Source organism: Zootoca vivipara, chromosome 13 (assembly GCF_963506605.1).
Source record: "Zootoca vivipara chromosome 13, rZooViv1.1, whole genome shotgun sequence".
NCBI lineage: Eukaryota > Metazoa > Chordata > Lepidosauria > Squamata > Lacertidae > Zootoca > Zootoca vivipara.
The window spans coordinates 54,699,200-54,710,990 of record NC_083288.1 but is presented as its reverse complement, the minus strand read 5'-3'; positions in this window follow the sequence as shown (position 1 = coordinate 54,710,990).

Here is an 11,791-nt window from a genome sequence, read left to right as displayed (position 1 = left end):
TTCATTTTATCATATACCTCTGTCCAGAATATATTTATTTTTTTGCAACCCCACCAGCAATGGAAATAATCCCCTACTTTATCTTTACACTTCCAACATGTATCTTGATCATTTTTGTATATTTTTGCTAATTTTGCTGGTGTTAGGTGCCACCTATATATCAATTTCCAAATATTTTCCCTTATCCCCATGCAAGCCATGAAATTTATATCTTCCCTCCATATTTTTCCCCATTGATTACTATATATCACCCTTCCTATGTCCTGTGCCCATTTTATCATTGTGTGTTTAACTACCTATGCTGAGAAGGCATTTGATAATGTTTCTTGGAAATTTATGATATTTTTTTTTAGAAAAGATGGACGTTGGACAAGGGTTTATAAATTGGATAATTGCTATCTATTCAGAGCAAAAAGCGAAAATTATTGTGAATAATATGGTATCAAAAGATATTAGAATTGAACAAGGTACCAGGCAAGGGTGCCCACTTTCCCCTCTACTTTTTATAATGGTTCTGGAAGTTCTGCTGAATAAAATTAGAAAGGACAATGAGTTAAAGGGATAGGAGTGGGATCAAAACAGTATAAATTAAAAGCCTTCGCTGATGATTTAGTATTGACTTTACAAGAACCTGAGACCAGTGCAGTTAAGGCACTGGAAATAATCCAGGCATAGCTGCCAAGTTTTCCCTTTTCTCGTGAGGAAGCCTATGCAGCATAAGGGAATTTCCCTTAAAAAAAGGGAGAACTTGGCAGCTATGAATCCAGGAGTTTGGACAGCTTGCAGGGTTTAAATTGAACAAAGTGAAAACCAAAGTATTGAGTAAGAATTTAGCACCAGAAGAAGTTAAAAGGTTGCAAGAGGCCACAGGGTTGACATTCGTTAAAAAGGTGAAATACCTGGGAGTAAATATGACTGGAAAAAATATAGATTTGTTTAAAAATAATTATGAGAAATTATGGAATGAAATTAAAAGAGATTTAGATATATGGTCTAATTTGAAATTATCTTTGATGGGCCAAATTTCAGTGATAAAAATGAATGTATTGCCCAAAATGTTGGTTTTGTTTCAAGCATTACCTATTGTGGACAAGCTAGGATGTTTTAAAGAATGGCAGAAAGTTTTATCGAGATTTATCTGGAAGGGGGAAAAGCCTAAAATTAAATATAAATTGTTAACAGATGTGAAAGAAAGAGGAGGTTTCTCACTGCCAGATTTAAAGTTTTATTTTGAAGCCGCAGCGTTTTATTGGATGAAAGAATGGTTCCTGCTTGATAATACGGATGTTTTAGACCTAGAAGGTTATGATAATGCATTTGGATGGCATGCATATTTGTGGTACGATAAGATTAAGGTTAACAAAGTTTTAAAATGTCATATTATAAGAAAACCATTGTTTAATGTTTGGGATAGATTTAAAGATTTGATAGACAGAAAGAGACCCAGGTGGATTTCACCTTTAGAGGCTAAAGTACATAAAAAGTTGAATATGGAAACCAGATGGCTGATGTACAAGGAATTATTGGTGGAAGAGAAAGATCAATTTAAGTTAAAAACATATGAGCAGTTGAAGATACATTTGAATGATTGGTTGCAGTATCACCAAATAAATGAATTGTATACATTGGATTAAAAAGTTGGTTTTCAAACCGAAAAATCCAGATTGGAAACGGAATTGTTAGAATCTAAAGTTAAGAACCTTTCAAAGATGTATAATCTATTGTTGGAGTGGCATACCAAGGACGAGCAGACAAAATCTGTGATGATTGACTGGGCTAAAGATGTAGGGCATAATATAATGATAGAAGATTGGGAAAGGTTGTGGAAGAATATGAAGTTTACCGCGTGTAATGTGTTGAAAGAAAATATGATGAAGATGATGTATAGATGGTATCTTACACCGGTAAAGCTAGCTAAGGTTTATCATAAACAGGATAATAAATGTTGGAAATGTAAGAATGTGGAAGGAACCTTTTACCATATGTGGTGGACTTGCCCCCAAGTAAAGAGCTTATGGGATAAGATTTATAATGAATTGAAGAAAGTGTTGAAAAACATGTTTGTTAAGAAACCAGATTTCTTCCGGTGCCGCTCTGCCCAGGTCTGGGCACCGGAAATCGGCAGCGCCGGCACTGGAAGTTGCTTCTACGCATGTCTGGACATGCCGGCGCTGCTGATCCCTTATTTTTTTAACCTGGACTTGGCAGCTATGCTGGGGAGTGTTGGCCCCTCCCCCTGTATCTCCATACCTTGGCCCCCACCCTTCGAAAAGGAACTGTCAGCTTCTAGGTTCTATTTCCCAGCATGTACTTTTGTCTGAGCCTTCTGTTGTCCCTGGGGAGTGTTGGCTCCTACCCCCGGTATGGAACATTGGAATGTAGGAACATTGGCCCCCACCCTTGGAGAAGGAAATGAAAGTTTCTGGGTTCCATTTCCCAGGATTTACTTTTGTCTGAGCCCTCTGTTGTCCCCTCACCCCTGTATTTCCATACATTGGCCCCTGTGAACGCATCATGAACATTTCTATATATTTAGATTAAGGATCGGGGGTGATGATGCGCCCTGGGACGCAGAGAACTACTTTAAAAATCCCGACTGGGGGGGGGGGTCAAATAGTGAAGCCCCACAGCCCCGTAGCAACAGACAGGCCCAGACAGAAGGAGGGGGGTCATATGGGCCACTTGGTGCGGGCCTCCGAATCTAAAGGGGGCCTCGGGCAGCATATTCAGGATCAGTAAAATGAAAAAAAGTAACAAAAGGGTTAAAAACAGGGCCACATTATCTACCTGGCCCAGGCCCTGTAAGGGCCTGGCAACACAAGGCGCGTTCTGAAGCACCCAAGTTGTTCAGTTCCATAAAAAACCCAGGAAGTGGCAAGGGGAAGGTAGGGGATTTTAAATGGGGGGGTGGTGGTGGTGGCCACTGCAAATATCTGAGGACTTAAACTGGGGAGAGAAAGTGCATGGTTGTTGTTTTTTTAAAAAAAGACAGAGGCTTACAATCAGTTGTAGTATATACCCTGTTTCTCCTAAAATAAGACACTGCTGCTGAGAGGCCTGGGACACTGCTGCTGCCTGAGAGTGCCTGGGGGACCGCTCCCTTTTTGCCAATTCCACCTGGCCTGGGGGCGGGGCCTGCACCCACCAACACAGCTCAAAACCTGCGGAGGGACCTGGGACACTGCTGCTGTTGCTGCACATACTCTCAGCAGCAAGAAATGTTTTTAAATGCCTTATATGTTTGCATGTGTTTAATTTGGGTTTGTTTAATTTTACTTTGTTTGAATTTTTTTGTTTTATGTTTGTATTGTTTTATTGTATTTTTTAATATATAGGTTTTATTTTGTTTTTAAGGGGAGGGGTCAGGGCTGCCTAAGAGTGGGTCCCAGCCAACAAAATGGCTGGGGCAGGTTCCACAGGGGGGGGGGGGTATGCACTGGGACAACCGATCTCAGTGATCACGGGTAGGAGGAGGAGTTACGCTAAGACCAGACCATGTCATTACCGAGGAGGCAGGCTTAGTCGTTGTTTGAGGACTATCCCTGCCTCCGCGTCTGGTCCTGACCGGATGGATACTCAAATCAGCAAGTGATACCCACATGACCTGAAGGTGCTGCTGTGCAATGCCAGGTCAATGATCCACAAGACCACTGCCATCCACGACCTGATTGTGGATGGAGGATTTGACCTGGCATGTGTGACAGAGACCTGGCTGGATGAAGCAGATGGGCCTGTTCTTGCCGCTACTTGTCCACCAGGTTTCTCTTACGCACAGCAACCCAGGCCATCTGGGCGGGGAGGGGGGGTTGCAGTGATTTTTAGGAAGTCATTAGTTTGCACCAGGCGTCCTATTGGTAAGACCAGGTTTTCTGAGTGCATGTTCTGGAAGTTGGGCAATAGGGGCAGTACAAGATTCCTTTTGGTGTACCGACCTCTCCGCTACACCAAGGATTCCCTGCCCGAGCTGCTTCAGGTCATGTCGGATGTGCTCCTGGAGACACCTAGCTTGGTTGTCTTAGGGGATTTTAACATCCATCAAATCAAATCAAAGTTTATTAAACGGTCATGTTGTTGTTTAGTCGTTTAGTCGTGTCCGACTCTTCGTGACCCCATGGACCATAGCACGCCAGGCACTCCTGTCTTGCACTGCCTCCCGCAGTTTGGTCAAACTCATGTTCGTAGCTTCGAGAACACTGTCCAACCATCTTGTCCTCTGTCGTCCCCTTCTCCTAGTGCCCTCAATCTTTCCCAACATCAGGGTCTTTTCCAAGGATTCTTCTCTTCTCATGAGGTGGCCAAAGTATTGGAGCCTCAGCTTCACGATCTGTCCTTCCAGGGAGCACTCAGGGCTGATTTCCTTAAGAATGGATAGGTTTGATCTTCTAGCAGTCCATGGGACTCTCAAGAGTCTCCTCCAGCACCATAATTCAAAAGCATCAATTCTTCGACGATCAGCCTTCTTTATGGTCATAGACCAAATCAACTCATACAGCTATTCAACAAGGATAGCACAAAAATAAGCAAAGACCATTTCAATACAATATGGCCAAAACCACACTTTAAATAAGGGACCTAGATAAAATTAGATAATCACATTCGCCTGCGTATTGACATTGGAAAACTCTTGTTTCCTGCGTCTGATAGCAGAAACACAGAATTTGGCAACATTGATAGTGATTTCAGGGACCTTGTCTTCGACCAAGGCTCTCAGGCATTGAAAATCTGATTCATTTTAAAGCTTTTGCAAGGCTGGGGTGATAAAGGTCAGGTGTAAATCCTCGTAGAGACTGCAGTGCAGCAACACATGTAAATTTGTTTCCACTTCCGATGAGCCACATGGACAAACACGTGACTCATACGGTTTACCCTCATATCTACCCAGCAGCAGTGCAGAGGGCAACACATTTAATCTGACCAAGGTAAAGGAATGTCTATACTTAGGTATTTGCAGTTTTGCCATGTAATTTGCGGGTGAGAACCCTCTCCCAAGATCTCTTATTGTGACATGTTTGTCCATTTTGCCTAAATGGCACTGCAGCTCCACGTCCCTAATACGTTGGAGCAGTTGGCTTCTGGCTCTCTCATATCCTGCCACAATCAAGATCTGCAGAGAGAATCCCAAGCTTCTTATCTTTTCAAACAGGGAGACTTTCCAGTTAGAGTGATAGGTGTCTAACAATGTTAAAGGTGCCAAACCAGCCGGGAAGAAAATAAGTTTTAACCAATAGTGTATCTTTAAAATCCACATCCGCGCGTTAATGGGTAGTTGTCCAACTTCCAATCGGACGGCTATGTTAGATACACAGGGGGGGATCGCCAATAGACAACGGTAGAATTTGGTTTGAAATGCCTCCACCAGCGCAAAATTTTTGAAACTGCATGTTGAAGTTTTTGTGATAAACTGCAGCTTTAAAGTAGACAATTAGAGGCTTCCGGTCCTGCGCCAGCGCCGATCGGCGGGGTCTTTGTCTTGTTCCGAGACAGCCCGTCTTCGCTGGAGGGGGGAGGGCAGCGAGAGCAACGCTGCACCCCATAGAACCTCGGGTAGAGTGTCCCGGCGGCAAAATCGCTCAGCGGAGCCCCAATCCGGACTCCCCAACTCTCCGGTTGCCCTAGTAAGAGCGCCGGAGCGAGAAGGGTCGAAGTCGCGGGGGCCATTTTGAGCGCCATCGTTGCTCTAGCGGAGAGAAGCTACGAGCCGGAGGCGGAGAGCGCAGGATTCTTCCAAAAGAAAGAACTGGAAATTAAGACTGTAAGTAAGCTTCTAAAAATTGGATTTGAAATTAATTTGGACTTGGGAGAGAGGGAAACAAAACGGAAGCCACCCCCTCCCACCGGCAATTCAAGAAACAGTAAATAAATACCCGAAGCCGGGAATTGAAGGTTTTGGTTTAAAAGGTACCCTCAAAGACGCAAAAAAGTCCTCCCCTGGATGCAGGGTAAAAGGGGAGAAGGTCAGTGGTTATTGATCCCCTGCAGAAAGACGGAAAAGAATTAGGAAAACCTTTTGTTTCCCCGAGATCCGGCAGCCCAGACAGCCCAGCGAGCTGAATAGGACTTATAAACAGACTTTCTTATTTGGACTTTTTAGAATCTTTGTATATATGCTTTTGAAATATTCGATTGGATCTTTATGTATTATGAATTGGAAAATGCAGCCAGTTTGCTAAAATGAGGCGGGGAAAATAAGCAGCGACCATTTTCCACCCCACATGACAAGTAGTGACCTTGACAAGACCAAACTATGTCAACAAAAAAGTATTCGCCTGAGTTCCAGCGAATTGTTTTGACAACCCTGTGGGAAGTAAGAATAGGACTATGCCGAGATGAGATCCAACAGCAAGAGTTAAAGCAGCAATTTCAGATGGTGATTGCTAAATATAATTTCTCAGATGACGAAGGTACTGAAATCGAAGGGGAAGACAGTGACAATGACAGCGACAGCGATTTGGAAGACTTGGACAATGATGGAGACTGTGATTTGGAGTGTAAAGATAATAAGAATGACTGTGATAATACAACACAAAATGAAGCTCACCACGAAGGAAAAGATCATCTTTTTTCACAAAAGGATAAGCGGAATACCCCTCTTTTGAGGAGGGAGCGACAGGAACCAGCGGAATTTCAGATTACCCACAAGGAGAAAGACAAGAATAACCTAAGAAGGGGAGAAACTCAGGGGGGCCCTATGGATGCCTGGAGGGCAAAACATTGGAAAAAGGGGGTGGGATGAAGGGAGAATGGGTGTGTGATCAATAGGATGGATTATTAGGATTAAAACTGGACTGCTGACCACGGAACTTGCTGGATTGGAAGGAGGTAGACGGAATTGGGGAAGAAATTGGGGAAGAAAGGTTATATTGGGAATTGTTAGAGTGTAAATGAGATTTGATTATGGAAAAAGTTTAAGCTAAGGAAGCTCATTGAGGGGGAAAATTAGGCAAGGGGGGAAAATCGGATTTGGAATTATAGGGATTAAGAGATTTGGTGAAAACAATAATAGTGAAGTTTAAAATTTTTATGGGGAATAAAAGTAATTATTTTATAGATAAGGAAACTGTTAAAGAGGATAATAAAAGGATGAAAACCGGGGAAGGGGGGAGGTAGGGGAAGCCCACAAAATATAGTTTATTAATGTTGATTTGAAAAAGATTATTTTTGTTTTCTTTATATTTTCTTTTTTGTCGTTTCTTTTTTTTCTATTTTTTTTTCTGTATCCCTCTTCTTTTTTCTTTTCTTTTCTTTTTTCCTTTTTTTAGTATAGATTTTTTCTTTCTGGTATGAGAATGGATGGCTGGGTGGTTGTCTTCCTGCTTTCTGCCCTGACTCCCTGGAGCTTTCTGGTGGCAGGAGGGGGCTTTGGGGTGGGGGAGGGGGACATAAACCCAACCATAAAATGGACCACCTTCAACTGTTCGCCTGCATGGGATTCTCCCATGGAAGGGGGGTGGAAAGAAGGTGGAAAATATGTTTATGTAAGTACCGTTTTTGTAATCTCTAAAATTAATAAAAAATATTTTTAAAAAAAATAAAGTAGACAATTAGTGAGTTAGCCAGAAGCTAAGTTAAACAAGGGAGTTTTTGCCTGGAGACAGGGAAGTGTGTTGACAGGCTGCTGATTGCTTTAAACTCCCCCTATAGGGAGACAGAGAAGCATGGTGACAGGCTGCTGATTGGTTTAATGTCCCCCCTATAGGCAGCTTGGCACTAGCAGTTCTATGCTGAGGTAAAATGAAGCTGTTTGGAGAATGAGTTTGTGAGGAGAGTTCTGAGAGTCTGTGTATATAGTAACTTGTACAAAGCAGCTTATAATAAAAGCTACTGTTCATCAAGTTCTGTTTCCTGAGTCCTGGATTACACCACCACACTATTGTGCTGCCTGCTAAATTCTCTGCTACACTTCAATAGGTTCTGGTACCCAGGCTGTGGTTTCCAGGTTAGTGGTGTGCCAGTCAAGTCGTGAACGCAGGGGTTGTGAAGTCTCCCAGATTCCTAGCAAAGGAGTTGGTGAGGACGTGCCTGAGGTGATCAGTTGCAGACTGTCGTGGTATCGATGCTAAGAGCTGATTGGTGGCAGACCCAAGTCTAGAGGACGACTGGACACAGACGATAGACACAGACATGCAGCATCCAGCTGCATTATTGTTTGAGCGTCTGAACAATCATAACTATTTGTTGTGGTCCCAGAGGATTCAAGCTACGCTGCAGAGAGAAGGTCTCTGGAATGCTGTGTCTAAACCTCCTTCAAGGCCTGATGCTGAGCATTTGGAGCGGGACGAGAGGGCAAGAGCTACTTTTGTGTTGGCGCTAGATGATATGCAGCTACCCCACGTGCGTGAGTGCAGTTCTGCAAAAGCTGTGTGGGTTGCTCTCCGGAATCTCCATGTGTGGGAGACGGCAGGTTCAAAGCTGTCTATCCGTAAATCTCTATACAAATCGCTGCTTCAGCCGGGAGTGTCAATGCAGGACCATCTCCACGAATTGCAGATGAAGTTTGTGGCTCTTCTGGAGAGGGGTTGTAACTTACCAGAGGAAGAGAAAGTCTGCATTATTTTAAGTTCACTTCCTGACAGTTGGGACAATCTTGTTCTATCGCTGGAGTCAATGCGAGAATGGGATTTGACACTGGACTATGTCACTGGCAGGTTGCTTGAGGAGTGGCAGAAGCGGGTGTGCAGACAGTCAAAAACTTCTAGTGTTTTGACAGGGAGTCGGTCTGTCAAAAACGCCAGCAGTTCTGAAGTGAAGCTGGTGTCTCAGCGTTCTTCAGAAGCTGTCAGCGAGGAGTCTGCATTTGCTGTGCGTCGCTGCTATAAATGTGGATCTTCAAAACATCTGCGTAAAGCGTGTCCAGAAGTGGCAGGTTCCGAGGATCAGAGAAGTCATCAGCAGAAGAAACGTGGCAAGTCAAAGCAGACAGTGCAGTACGTCGCCGCAATGGTCAAGTGTCCAGAAGATGAAAAAAGCATCGAGTGGGTGGTCGATTCTGGCAGTTCAAAGCATCTGGTTACATCAGAGGCTTTGTTTTCCAATAAGTTACCTAATCCACGCAAGCAGGTCGTGCTTGCAGATGGGAGAAAGTCTGAAGTGAAGTCTGCTGGATCTGTCTTTGTCCCAAGTCTGCGCACACAGTTGGACAATGTTCTGTGTGTACCTTCGTTGCAAAGCAATCTAATGTCTATATCATGTCTAATGCAGTCTGGTTTTTGTGTGCAGTTTAATAACAATTGCTGTGAGATACAGAAAGACGGTAAGACATTGGGAAGGGCTTTGCCAGAGTGTGGTGTGTTTGTGCTAAAAGACAATGACAGAGTTGAGGATTCTGTACTAGCTAGTGGTGTTTTACAGCAGAATTGTAAAAACAAGCCGTTACACCAGCATTGTTTACATTTATGGCACCGACGCCTAGGTCATTCTAATTGGCGAAGTGTAATTAAAATGCCAAAGCTGAGCGATGGCTGTGAGCTGCAAAATTGTGACAAGTTTTTAGACTGCAATGTGTGCAAGCAGGTTAAGTGTCACAGAGGTCCGTATCCTAGCAGCCAAAGAGTCAGTGAAAAGCCGTTTCAGCTGGTACATGCCGATGTATGCGGTCCTTTCAAGCCTAGCAGAGGTAATTCTTGCTATGCACTGGCAATTATTGACGATGCTACCAGATTCTGCTGGGTTTATACGTTAAAGCACAAGGGGGAAGTTTTTTCTAAGTTTAAAAGCTGGGTTGCCTATGTAGAAAGGCAGTTCTCTTGCAAAGTCCAGAAAACTTCAGTCTGATCGTGGAGGGGAGTTTTTGTCTAATGTATTTCAGTCTTGGTTGGCAAGACGTGGAATTGGACATAGAAAAACTAATCCTCATTCTCCGGAAGAGAACGGGATTGCTGAGAGGAAGAATAGAGCGTTGCAAGAAATGATGCAATCTATGCTAGCAGATTCTGGTTTATCTTTTGGTTATTGGGGAGAAGCCATTCTGAATGCGTGTTATATTCAAAATTGCTTATTTCATAGTTCAATAAGAACTACACCCTATTTCAAGTTGTTTGGGAAGAAGCCCAAAGTGGATCATTTGCGTGTGTTTGGGGTACAAGCTTGGGTACATGTGCCGAAGGCACAACGCAGAAAAGGGGATGCCAAGGCACAACAACTTATTTTTGTTGGTTATCAAGATCAAGGAAAAGGGTGGCAGTTTGCAGTTGGTAACAACGGGTTAATAGTATCACGCAATGCAAATTTTTGTGAGCACTCTGGTTGGGAGAAAATCCATGCAAACACAGAGGTTTGGTTGCAATCTTCCAAGAGTTTTTCTGGCAATAAAGAGCAGCCAGAAATTGTCAGCTCTGAAGGGGATGATGAAAAGCCTGAAATGTTTCCAAACTCTGAAGCCAGACAGTTTTCGTCTACTTCAAAAGGTGTTTCTTCTGAAAGGGAGCAAGTGTCTGAGGGGGATGACAGTGCAGAGAAAAGTGATTTAACTCCCAGAAGGTCAGAGAGGAGAAACAAGGGAGTTCCATCAGACCGTTATTCACCATGTGTATCTCATATTTGCCATGTAGCTGTAGAGCCACAAAGCTATGATGAGGTGTTTAAGTTACCAGAAGAACAGGTTTTGTGCTGGAAAGAAGCAATGCAAGAAGAAATGAATTCTCTGCAAGAGCACGAGGTGTTTACTTCTATTCCTCTACCCAAGGGTGCCAAGGTGGTAGGCAGTAGATGGGTCTATAAACTGAAGCCCTTAGCTACTGGAGGTTTCAAGTATAAGGCACGGTTAGTAGCACAGGGTTTTTCCCAAAGACCTGGAGTGGATTTTGATGAGGTATTTGCTCCTACAGCGAGAAGCGAAAGCATGAGGCTGTTGCTTACTATCGCTGCAAAGCATAAATTAGTGGCCAGTCATTTCGACAGTCAAACAGCTTATTTAAATGCTGGTCTCACAGAGGAGCTGTATTTAGCTGAACCACAAGGTTTTGAGACTAGGCCTGGGAATGTTTACAAGCTGCACAAAGCTTTATACGGTTTAAAACAGTCTGCACGTAACTAGAACCGTTGTCTGGATGACACACTGGTTAAGCTTGGTTTTAAACATTGTGTGGCTGACAATTGTTTATATATAAGAGGGTCTGGAAATAATATGGAGTTCTGTTTAATGTTTGTGGATGACCTCTTATATGTGGCCAAGAGTAACAAACTGGTCAATGAGTTCTATACTCAGTTAGCAAAGAGGTTCAAGGTTAAAAACCTCGGTACAGTAAAAAATTATTTAGGAGTGGAAATGTGCCAGGCGGTTGATGGAAGCTATTTGCTCTGTCAAAGTAACAAAATCAAGCAGTCTTTACTTCTTTGTCCCCTTTAATGTCCTTTTCTCTTCTGGACTCTCCCCCTTATTTTTGGGAGAGTGACCGGCGTATCTCATGACGTTTTGAAGGATTGTATTTATTTTTGTCTTGTGGTTATTTGGTGAGGGATTTTTTTTGGGGGGGATAGTGGTGCTAAATTATAAAGTAAAAACCGCTTGCCTTGCCCCCAAGTGCGTTGCTGTGGGTTATTCCCCCCCCCCCGGGCCTAGTGGGGGCCTGGCAGGGGCCTACATAAAACAAAGGCCTAGGGGTCTGATAATGGCTGCCTTGGTGGTTTCAGTTGCTTGGTTGATGATGTCATTTGGTTTGTGGGTGTGGCTTAGATTTCACAGGAAGGGAAGGAGTGGAGGAAGGTATAACGCTACTTGAGGGCACTGTTTGACTTGGTGGAAAACCAGCTTTCGTGTGCATGCACACTTCTTCAGATACACTGGAAACAGAAG